Source organism: Protopterus annectens, chromosome 1.part0, assembly GCF_019279795.1.
Source record: "Protopterus annectens isolate FY-2018-M chromosome 1.part0, PAN1.0, whole genome shotgun sequence".
In the NCBI taxonomy this organism is placed as follows: domain Eukaryota; kingdom Metazoa; phylum Chordata; order Ceratodontiformes; family Protopteridae; genus Protopterus; species Protopterus annectens.
Genome location: NC_056725.1, coordinates 1,364,212,956 through 1,364,225,225, shown reverse-complemented (window position 1 = coordinate 1,364,225,225; position 12,270 = coordinate 1,364,212,956). Strand labels below are relative to the sequence as shown.

At 40.6% G+C, this 12,270-nt stretch overlaps 1 protein-coding gene across 2 annotated transcripts in view; it reads right to left on the bottom strand.

The window, feature by feature from the left end:
* The window catches only part of FAM120B (family with sequence similarity 120B), a 1,321,047-nt gene that overhangs the window by 748,080 nt on the left and 560,697 nt on the right, over positions 1 to 12,270 (bottom strand). The window lies entirely within an intron of this gene.

The window sequence follows — 12,270 nt, the reverse complement described above, 5'->3', positions numbered from 1 at the left end:
GTGTTTTTTGCTTTGGAGAGGGCAGCCTTCACCTGAGCATCAGAGATGTTTGGGAGGCAGCCCTCTGCCAGGATAGATACTTGCTCTTTTGGGGGGGGAGAAGTTTGCACTGAACCTGTCTGCCAGGATATTGGTGATGTCTGTGGGTTCAGTGTATTTTTTGTCGTTTATAATCAGCTCAGAACAAGTCTGGGAGTTGCATCCCAGGTTTCTAACATAACTGAAAAAAGCCTTATGATTGTCTTTGGTGTCCTGTGCAATTTTTCTCTCGAAGCTGGCCTTGGAGGATTTTATGAGGGATCGTAATTTTTTGCTAGTACTGATCAGAGATGCCTTCCCAATTAGGGATTTTGCTCTATCATGTAGTAGCTTCCTCCTTCTGTTGTACAGTTTATTTATGGCAGGGGTCCACCAGACTGGACGCCTGCCTTTGGATGATTGGGTCTTGGTTTTGTTTGGGATAGCATGATCCATGCATTCCTGGAGATGTCCGTAGAATGCGTTTATATAGGATTCTGCAGTTTGGGCGTAGTTTCCACTGGCTCTGGGGCCTTGAAGGATTCCACTTCAGTTTTGAGAAGTGAGAAGTTCGCTTTTGAGAAGTTTTTCACTGTGGTTTTCTGGGCTGGGGGAGGGGTCGGGATGTGGACATCCAGTGAAATTAATTTATGGTCTGATCTTACCAATGAGGGATATACTTCTGGTGTGGAGCATAGAGTCCCCATGTTGGTAATGATCAGGTCTAGTATGTTGTCCCCTCTTGTGGGAGTGGTGACTAGTTGTTCCATAGCATTTGAGTTTATAATTTCCAGGAACCTTTGGGCTAAGGTGCTGGGGCTTGAGTAGTGCTCCCAGTCAATGTTTGGGTAGTTGAAGTCACCCAATATAATGGTGTTCGGAGAGATCTTCATGTTCTCCAATGTTTTCAGGAAAGCCGAGTGGGATTCCTGACTTTGAGAGGGTGGTCTGTAGGATGCTATAAACTGAAAAGCAGTCTTGCCCACTGTTAGTTGTACATGGATGGTCTCGGATACTGTGCAATGCCACTAACCTGGAGGTGTGGATATCCTTGATACATATGGAAACTCCCCTCCTTTTGTGGTTCGGTCCGGGTTTTGGGGCCAAAAGCATGATATGAGGTATAGCCTGGTAGTGCTGGGGTGCTCTCTGGAGCCTTGAACCAGGTTTCTGTCACTGCACAGATATCGATGTTCTCCATACTGAGGAGAGCTTGAGTGCGTGCATCTTGAGGTTAAGACTTCTGGCATTTAGCAGCATTACCCTTAGTTTCTTGTTCCTTGTGCTGTCTATGGGGTGGGTTTGACTTTTGAGCCTTGCCTAAAAAGGCACTATGGGGTGGCAAGAGCCTTTGCCAATATCCGAAAGCCCAGTGGTGACAGGTGCAAGCCGTCCCTAGCGAAACAACGTGGCTTGTCGAGCATGTCATCCCAGGCTGACAGACACTGGATCCCCTTTGAATGACACCAAAATTTTAGCCAATTGTTAAAATTGATCATTTTGTCTTTGTACTGTGGCATCATTCTAGGTGAGGGTAAGATGCTGCTCAAGGTCAGGGTCATACCAGCCTGGGCTACATGATCAGAGAGCTCCTCTGTGTCTCTTTTCGTGTAGTCCAGGGAGGTACGTCTCAGGTCATTCACACCAGCATGTACAATGACTGAGTCATATTTGTATTTGCTTTGGAGTGACCTGAGTGCTTGCGTTATGTGGCGGATCCTAGCACCCGACAGGCAGCTCACCGTGACCTTCTCTTTATTCAGCCTGGTGAGCGGGACGTCAGTGTGTCTGACAACAGAGTCACCTATTACAAGAGTATCAGGTGTGTTATTCAGCCTTAAGGGCCGTGGCTGCTTGGCACACTGACTTTGTGGGTTATGTGTTGTGCATGTTTTGTTTTGAGGTAGCGTTTGCTTGGATGTCTGCTTTGGAGGTCTCTGTTGCTTAGGTAGATTTTTATTTAGAGCCTCCGAGTATGTTTTTGTGTATTTATGTGTTTGGTTCACTGATGTGGTGGGACTATGTGATACTGGAATTGTGTTGTGTGAGGTTACCTTCTCCTCCTGACTGGTTACACCAGCTTTGAGATGAGAGAGCTCAGCCTCCAATTTGGCTAAATAGTTGCATCTCTCACATATATTTGAACCTGTTTGGAGGAGGAGAGGGTTGTCCGTGTACATGAGACAGTTGTAACATTGCCTCAAAATTCCCAGATTCACCAGCTGGACTGGAGAGGAAACCATTGACTGACCTTTGGACATGCTAGAGTAATATAGGGAAACTGAATTTAAGACAGACCAATAGAGGACAGGGTAATCGTAGAGAGTATAAGAGTGAGTAGTGCTTATGGTTTAATAGTGCTAACTTGTAGGATTACTTAATTGTACCAGTGAAGGGCCTTAGAATGAGAATATGGTGTTTAAATTGAGAGATAGAGCAGTTCTAAGGGAAAATGCGAAGAGCAGACTTTATGGAGCCAGGAATAGTTTAAACCCAATTAGGCGGCGCTGCCCGCTGTTGCGCTATGCACAAAAACGCGCAAAAGAGGGTTTTAAGAGAGGAAGATGAAGGAGTTTTGGAATTGACCCAAAATGGCCAATAAAACTACAGTTTCAAGTCAGTAACCACTCCCACAGGGGCAGGCAGGCTGCTCAATGTTTTTCACTGCCACTGATCAACAGATAGACTTCCCTTTAGCCCAAGCAAAAAATGGCCTCACAGAAACTTACAAAAAGTTCAAGAACAGCAAGCCTGTAACTGAACTTTTTTAAATCTCAGCAGCTCCATGCTCCAGATCCATGCTGGCCTCCTACAGGGTCATGACAGAAGAATCTGACGTAGACGCCAAACAACCTATAGAGCTATTACCTGCTTCTACAGAGATGTCTGGTGAAGGCTGGACAGCTAAAGAATCCGGCTGAGACTTCTTGACCTTCTTTTCACCTAGCAGGAGTATCTCAGGGTTAAAGGATTCTGCCACAGTACCCTGGGCTAATTGTTTAAGCTGCTGATTTTCAAGATAAATGGCCAGGGAAGACAAACAGCTTCTGAGTGTCTTAGGCACAGATACGTTAAATATACTACAAGAGACAGGGTTGTAGGAAGCACCCAAACAAAAAAGACACTGTTCGTGACAATCCTTATGGAGAATCTGCCTCCTACAATGGCATTTTCCCTTCTTAGGTGACATAAACTCTAGGTAGCAAAATAAAACACAAGTCCAACAAAAGCATAAAAAAAAATGTATATATGAGACACTTATCTGGTGTTGTTAAATATTCAGTACAACAACAAAGTGTTCAGACCAAATGGCAAAAACGGCGTTCAAACTGACGGCACAAGAAGCTCTACGTAGTTGTGCCTGCATGTGTCTTTTATGCCCTATGGTCTGTGCGGATCATAAATGTGGCGTACGGCACACACAAGATTTTTGGGGGGGATTTTTCATACTGGCCGAGTGTCGGGCTACCCTGGGCGGGACATCCGTTCTATGAAGAATACTGCAACAGTGACATAGAAGAACATCTGTAAATCACATTTCCTACAGGAGTGGTGAAAGGCAAGGGGGCAGGGTTGACATAATGGTTAAGGTCTTTACCTCAGAGATGCAAGGTAGTTTGATTCTGACCTCTGGTTATTGGTTAGGTTAGTAAAAGTGTGCAGACTGACGGCCCAGTATTTACCTATGAACCTATATGAAAATGCTGGATCTCTCAGAAACAAATGTGTGAGGAATTTTGATCAGTATCAGTGATACAACAAGTAGCACACTTGCCTTTGGTTAACAATGGGATCCTGCATCCTTCAGAAGAGAAGTTAGACCAAGGCTCCTTCTAGTTGAGTTGCAGGTAGCTCAGGAAAAGATCCCATGGCACCTAGCACTAAGAGTAATGGAAGCTCCCCTGATGGGGTTCGAGGTTAGCATAGTGATTAAGGTGTTTACCTCTCATACACAAGGTACAGAGTTTGATTCTCACCATTGTAGTAACTTGACTAGGCTTAAAATGGCCCGCAAGGGCAGCTAGCCTAGTACTTAGAACTTATAAAAAGGAAGAACTACAGCTCAATAGTGTGAGTTGTTGGTGCCAAGTAATTTTACCCAGATTATTGGTCTGCACTGGACCTGGTCTGGTAAAATCCCTTTTTGTTTTTATCTGCATTAGTAGCAAATAATGTTTTGGTTTGTTTACCTTGTTTCCCATGTTCTCCAGTGTTACCTGACCGTACCAGTGGTAACAGATTTTGTTTTAATCTTTCATATTTTTGTGGCTAAAGGCTGTCCAATATGTGTCACTGTATTATCTGTAGGAAACTTCATCCAGAGACTGCAGTAGGCATCATGCCATGAAATACCGCATTTACACCAGAGATTTTTAATCTAAGAACTGTTATTGTGTCAAGAGTTTCCCTTCCATTGGCAGAAAGAGCTCCTGAAAGAAACTCTTGCTTATTTGTCTTCCTCATTTAATTTTTATTACTTGTCAAGGGAAAAATTCAATGGGAATTGACTGAACTCTTGCCCATTTGTGGTTTACTGTTGCTTGCATACATGAGATGTAAAAAGAAGGAAAAGTGTTCAGATGTTGAACTCAATGTGGTAGAATGACAGCTAGTTCTTTTAACTGAGCTATTACCTATCCCTACTACTGGGAAAAAAAAAAAGAGAGAGCAAATTTTTTTTTTTTTTTTTTTTTTAACTGCAGATTGCTACCACTTTCTAATGCTGCAGTGAAAGACCGAGGACAAACTGTTTTATTACAGTGAACTGTCATCTGTTCATACTTCCACCCAGAGAGAGAAATACATAAACTAAAACTGTTGCATTATTAGACCTGTCAAGAGAACTGTGGGTGGCGACACTTCCTCACCACTAAATTAAGTGCTGATTAGTCAGCATATCTGAAGCCAGTCAACATAAAAGAAGAAATAAGCGTGTTACTTTTGCTTTTGTACTGTGAAGTACGTTATTTCCTTGTTTATTCAGTCACAAAGTAGTGACCTTCAAACATTTTGGTTCTACCTGCTGCTGTTTACTCAATATATTTTTTTTATTTCCTTGCAATAAATCTTAAGTTATAAGCTTGAACAAGTGCTGACTACATCCAATTTCTTACACACACACATACCAAAATACACATATACAATGGGTCAGAAGCATAGTTGGCTAAATCAGCACCCTGGGCTGACACCTCAAGCCAGCGGCTCTACCTTCTAAGCTCTTAAGTGAAGCTCCACAAAAAAAAAAAAAAAAAAAAAAAAACTTCCCTGTATTAATCTAATCACCACACTGTAGTGATCAGCTTATTACAATCACATCAATGATCCCCTTCCCACCTCCCACTTTAATGTAGTACCCCAGTCACTACAATTTACATCCACACTCCCCCATACATCTTAACTGTCCAGATTTTTGCCTCATATTTTAGGTCTGACCCTCAAAAATTTGTGGTTTTGTGGCAATTCACTGAGGACTGAAGTAACTACATGACAAACATTTGAGTTTCAGACTTCATATCCTTCAGAAAATGTATGCTAACACAAACCCTGCTATACTAGCAACTTTTTAAGTTTATAAGAGCAATCCATCCCTATTTTCGTACCTTTGTCCCCTCATTATTTTTGGCTTTGTCCAGATTTCTTGCACTTCAGAGGCTGAGAAGTGTGACACTCTCCCCCAGCTAGCTCTTCCACTGAAGAGAAAAAAAATACATCATTGAAATAACCTGCGATCAGGTTATTACAGTCACACAGCTGCATCCATGCCACTCGCCACCTAGCTCCTCCATTGAAGAGCAAAAAAAAAAAAGAACAGTTGCTACAATTTAGACCAGACAGGAAGGGCTGCTGCCCTCAGGTTTGACCATAAATACAGCACTAAAGAAAGAGAGATCACCCATTCTTTCATAATGATGAATTGCTTATTGCGCCCCAACATTTTGTGCCTGAGGCAACTCCCTCTCCTGCCCCACACTATCTATGCTTCTGATGTGTGTGTGTGTGTGTTTTGTGTGCTAATGATTCAGATAAATTTGCCAAGCATATATTCAGGACTGGTTTCTGTCTGCCTGCAATGCAGCTGCTCTGATTAGACTGCGGGTGATAATATTTTATATGTGTCTCATTAACTCACTACTAATTATTAAAAAAGCAATATTAATAAATAATAATAAAGCCCTCTTCAAAAGGAACCTTGATGATTGGATGGGAGAAAGGAAATTCACCCATAGGATCACGTCAGTCACCCTGCTAGACAGGGGTCCAGGGAAGTAAATAGTGTGGGAAGAAATAGCCAGGGAATTGTTATGGTTAGGCTTGTATAGGCCCTAGGGCAGATAGCCTAGTACCAACCTATGAACCTATTAACAACTTAGCTTTGATATTACTGTACCAACATACCTAAACAGCCACATTTTTTTATTTAATACTTTTGTTAACCTGATAAGTCAACTAGACACAAGTGTCCCTTTTCTGGGACAAAGCAGGAATACTGGTTGGTTAAGTGACTTACTAAGAGTTACATACACCTCTCAACCTCCAAGCATTAAAAAAGCACTGCCCTTTAAAAAAAATCATAGCAGAGGATCAGAAAGAGGAGCACTTTCTTATTTTTCACAAAAGAAGGTCAATGCCCTATATAGTTAGTTGTAAGGGAATCTTAGCCTAGGCTTAGTTTATGTACTTAATAAAATATGCTCCCATAAAAAGGCCTGACTGTAAATTATGAAAAACATCATAAACCTAGGAGGAGCACAGCTAAGTCTGAGGACCAAAATCATAGTGTTTTGCCTAATGCATTTCAGTTAAGAGGTATGAAGTCACACAGTGGGCAAATAGAAGTGAAGAAAATCAAAACCTGGACCCTTTGGTTACAAAAAGCAGCTTATTAATAGTTTGGAGCCCTAATTTTTCTGTGCTAACTGACAAAAAAACCCATGACTCTGAAACAAGCTACATTACTGGCTACTAATTAATAACTCTTTGCCCTGTATCACCTAGGCAGCTGTAATCAAGCTGAAGTACTCATAAAAACGCATGTTGTTTTACAATGTAAACAACCATTAATTGAGCCCTAAATAAGCATTTTGCTGAAGAAAAAATAAACACAACAACCTCTTCTGCCAAATTTGACAAAGAAATAGAAACACCTAGTTACACACATAGCTGTACACATCTGCAGACTAGAAAAAGTACTGCTGATGCATAACATTTTGTTGCTGGGCACAGTTGTAGTACAAGAGCAGAGAAGCAATTAAATGGTCATGGAAAGGCTGAAACACTAGGTGCTACTCATGAATAGGATGAGCTGTGAAGCAGGGCTGGTACCCTGCAGAACAGCACAAAGAAGTCCTGTGTGATTCACAAAAATCTACATGAAAAGGCAGACAGTTTATCCACTCTTGCCCCCTCCCCCCACCTGTGTAGGCACTGTACTTCACACATGGAGCACACATGTAAACAATTCTCCCTGTCATACTCAGTTCACTAAGCCAGCACCACTGGAGTACAGACAAGTCCTCACAGACTAACCACAGTGCTGCAGCCATGCATTATGCAATACCATACTTCCTACTCTACCCAACAAAACAAAATCTCTTGCATGGCAGGAAAATCCCTACCAAACACTTGCTACCTCATTCACACATGCCCTGCTCCCACAAACTGATGCTGGCAAGCGTTCAATAATGGGCACTCGTACAGCACCAAACCTCCTTATCACTAAAGTATGATACTGAGTCAAACTCTGGTATCACTCCTAATGAGTAGAACATTGCTATGAATCACTTGTAGGCTTCATGCAGAGCACAGCAAGGAAAACCTAACTAGTAAGGTACCGTATGCCTTCATTAGTACGCTATTGTATACATTACTATTTATGTTTTTCCTGCTGCGCTATACCATGTTCTCATACAGAATAGCACATGTAGTAGCTTTTTGGCTGCAAACAAGAGCAGGGATGAATTAAGCAAACATGCACCTAGTACATCATGGTGTTCTAGACATTCCTTTGCATAATTCATAGATAGTAGGGGTGCTTTGCACCCTGCCATTAAGGACCATGATCTGTATCTATGAATCACAACCTTTAAAGGTGGCATTCAAGACACAGTGCCCAAAATGCTTGCCTCCATCAGTGCAGTATGACTATGAATTCTAGGACCTGTATACTTAACTTAGGCCCAGCTAATAAACATTCCAGTGCAGTCAACACATCAAAACCTAACAGGATCACATTACGATGGCTCAGCTCAATACCAAACATTTCAACAAGATGCCTGACCTTGAGGTTCTCCTGCACTTGGAATGTATCCATGTCTGTGTATTCCCTGAAACTTTGTTTAAATGCCTAGAAAGCACTCCCACCATACCTGTGTTCTGTGTCTACCATGTCTTCAGACCCAATGACACCTGTGATTTATATCTTAAAAAACAAACTTGTCAAGAAAGTCAAAGGCAAACTCCAACCGATGTGTTAGTTGCTTTTAATCAATGCACACTTTCGTTTAACTCCCTGGCCAAACTTATCAAACTGTAAAAAAGTTTCATCTAAAAACACAATAATTGTTAACACCATCCGCCCTTTACAAGCATCCATTACATGCCTAAGAACAAACAGTGGGCGGATAAATCTAACCTCACATTCACATATTTTAAAAACCCTGTTAGATTAGGCATATAAAAATGCAAGATAAATCTGGAAACAGTAAACCAATCTTCGACTTTAAATATTTGATTAGGAAATTGAACTTAAAGGTTCTATTGGGGGAGAGTGTAACCGAGATGACTAACCCCTTACGTATAACCAAGCACGTTCAAACCCCTGACTAATCCGACATTACAAGTATTTGAAAGGATGTGTGAGATGGACCTCCGGCCAATATATGGTAGAATAAATGTGAGACATCCTACCCCACTTGGTAGAAATTACAGTGTCTCTAAAAAAGAGTGGGAATCTTTGACTCTCCTAAGAACAGCAGATGTGAGAGTCAGTAAGCCTGATAAAGGTGGGGGTCTTGTCTTAATGGATAATTGGGATTATGTAGCCCGGATGCATAAGATCTTGGCTACAGAAGCATACCAAAGGATTTCCTTAAATGAATCCAATGTGGCCCAACAAAGAATTAGGAGCCAAATAGAGGAATTCTTTATTGATGGAAGAATTGATATGAGCATATATAATTATTTGAGTACGCCATTTCCCCGAACTCCAGTTTTGTTCGGGATCCCCAAAATCCACAAAGTTATGACTGACACCCCAATGAGGCCCTTGGAGGATGCAAGGAATTTGATCACTTATCCTTGCACCAAATGAGTTGATTCCATTTTAAAGAAATACCTACGACTCGAAACACAAATTTGTAAGGACTCATGGACTTTTTTGCAGAAAATAAATCAATTAAAGTTTGATAACGACCATGGGTTCCTTACAATAGATATGAAAGACTTGTATACCTCAATTCCCCATGAAGTAGGGTTAGAGTGGATAGGATCCTTCTTGACCAGAAGGGGTGCTGCTAAAACGGAAATCGACTTAGTGCTTGAATTATTGGACTTAACTTTATCCAATAATTTCTTCCTATTCGAGAGGGAATACTATCTGCAAAAGATAGGGGTGGGCTATGGAATCACCTTGTGGGGCAAGTGTGGCCAATTTAGTCATGGCCCAGTGGGAATATGAGTTCATTTTTTAAAGTCAAGCGAATTAGTGATGAAATTATTTTCTACACACGCTTCCTTGATGATATCTTCATCATCATCAAGGGAGATAGGGATAAAGCTAAGACCCTGGTTGACTATCACAATAACACCACACATTTTCTGAAATTTACATTCAGCTTTAGTAAAGATGAGATTAGTTATTTGGACATCAATTTAAGGAAGGATGTCCGCAACCAGGGGCTTGCAGCAAGAGTGTATACAAAATCTACTTATTCAAACTCTTTCCTACACTTCTCCAATAGCCACCCCTATCACCAGAAAAGTTCCGTAGTTAAAGGACAGTTTGTAAGGGCGGCGAGGACAGTAACCCTGGATGAAGATTTCATCAATGAATGCCTGATATTGAAAAGGATGTTTCTTAGTAGGGGCTACCCAGAAAAACTGATTGAATCTTTGACCTTGGAAGCTAAACTTAAGAGGAACAGAGGGATTTATGCCCCTATATTGAGTAACAGTAATGGGAGTAGCCCCACTAGAGAAATTCAATGGAGAACCATCATAGGGGAATCTACCTTGAACAGGGTAGTCAACATTTCCTTGTGCCTGACTACTACCTTTAGTAGTGAGATGGTTAGGTATATCTTAAATAAAAATTGGGACCTAATTAATTGCAATGCAGATTTGGCGAGTAGAATAGGAGGTCCACCGAAAGTTATATTCAAGAGGGGTCCTAACTTGAAGAACCTATTGGAAGGAAAAATAATAAGGAAACCTAAGTTGACCGGCATGTTTAGATGTGAGGCATGCAATTTTTGTAGGCACATAGGAGTTATTAATTTGTTCCACATTAATGGTATGGAATATAGAATTAGGCACAAATTTAACCAACTCAAAGGCAGTCATCTATCTATAGGCAAAACGGACCGGAAGGTCCACGAACGCATCTATGAGCACTAATATGCAATTAGCAATGGCAAGATGGAGAATGCCTTGGCGAAAGATGTTTCATGTTTCACAGGCCATTCACTTAAATATTCAGCTATCGATTGTGTTACACACAATATACGAGGTGGCCCTGTGAGTTTAAAGTTAGAAGAACTAGAATTGCTTTGGCAAATCAGGCTCGATGTCTATAAATACCCAGGCTTGAATGATGCTTGTTCGATTAAATGTGTCCTAAAGTTGAAAAGCTTGGGAACATAATGCATTTTATGTAATGTAGAAATTAAGGTGAACATTAGGGTAGTCCCTTAAGAGCATCCCTATATGAGTTCATTTAACTCATAGCATATGATATATTATAACACAGTAATATAAGTTAGCTTTATTAAATGTTCATGCATGTTACTTTTATCTTAAGAGCACCCTTATATGAGCTCATTAAACTCATAGCATATGATATATCATAATATAGTTACATAAGTTAGTTCTATAAAATGTTTATGCATGTTACTTTTGATTTAGCAAATTTGTAGTAGATGCAATGTTTGGATATGGTTGTTTGATACCCAAGTACCATCATTTGGACATATAGGTTAGCTCTACATTATAGTTGTAATGTGTGAGCTGGTAGTTTAGTTAGCACTGTTTTGTGCCTACTATACTCTAAAGTCATATACACCATTACCCCTTCAATTTATAGGGAACCCTCTGGTTATATTTTATGCCATTCTATCTTATTTTAAATTCTTGACTGGCTTTATTTAGCCTAGTAGGTTTCTCTGATTACAGTGCTAATACTAAGAGTGCTGCTTAGAGTAGGTGTATTAATTCACTATGATAGCTCTAGCTTTTAAATTGATGCAGCTGTTATTTCTGCTCATTGCTCTGATGGATGAGCATTTTCTTGTGGAGCGATGTAGGTTTTGTTGTTGGTTTATCTGATGAAGTTCAACTATATGTCTTGGATGAAAAGCGCTCCAAATAAATTTGTGAGTGGTGATTCCGTCGTGGTGCCAGTTGTCTTTTCAGTAATTTTAGAAGTTTTTATTGTTTTTGAGTAAGTCTTAAGGCAACACAACACGCCCACTTGATTAAGAGCGAGTTCTTATGGGTGGAGCACTGAGAAGAGATGCCTGCCATCACGTCAACTTTGTGAAGGAAGGGTTATATGCGTTTATTGCGCTGACTCCAGTTATCTTTGGAAATGTGTAAACTGTCTGAAAAAGAGCTATTTATATATAAAAAAGAGCCACTATGAAGGTCCGTATACGCCATCCAGCTTAAATGGGGCAGTTTGCTTGTATTTATAAAATTTCAACAAGATGACATTTTCCCTTTCTGTGACCGATGCATCCTTAAAGTACCTATGTAAGGGATTTGTCTCCCCCTGCATGATATGTTAACTCTTATAGGATTTATTTTAAGTAGTGATTCCATCCGCACTTGATTTACTGTTGCCAGATTTATCTTGCATTTTTAAATGCCTAATCTAACAGGGTTTTAAAATATGTGAATGCGAGGTTAGATTTATCCGCCCACTGTTTGTTCTTAGGCATGTAATGGATGCTTGTAAAGGGCGGATAGGTGCTAACAATTATTGTGTTGATTAATGTGAGGGCTGTGCACTACCACTGGTGGTGCTAACAATTATTG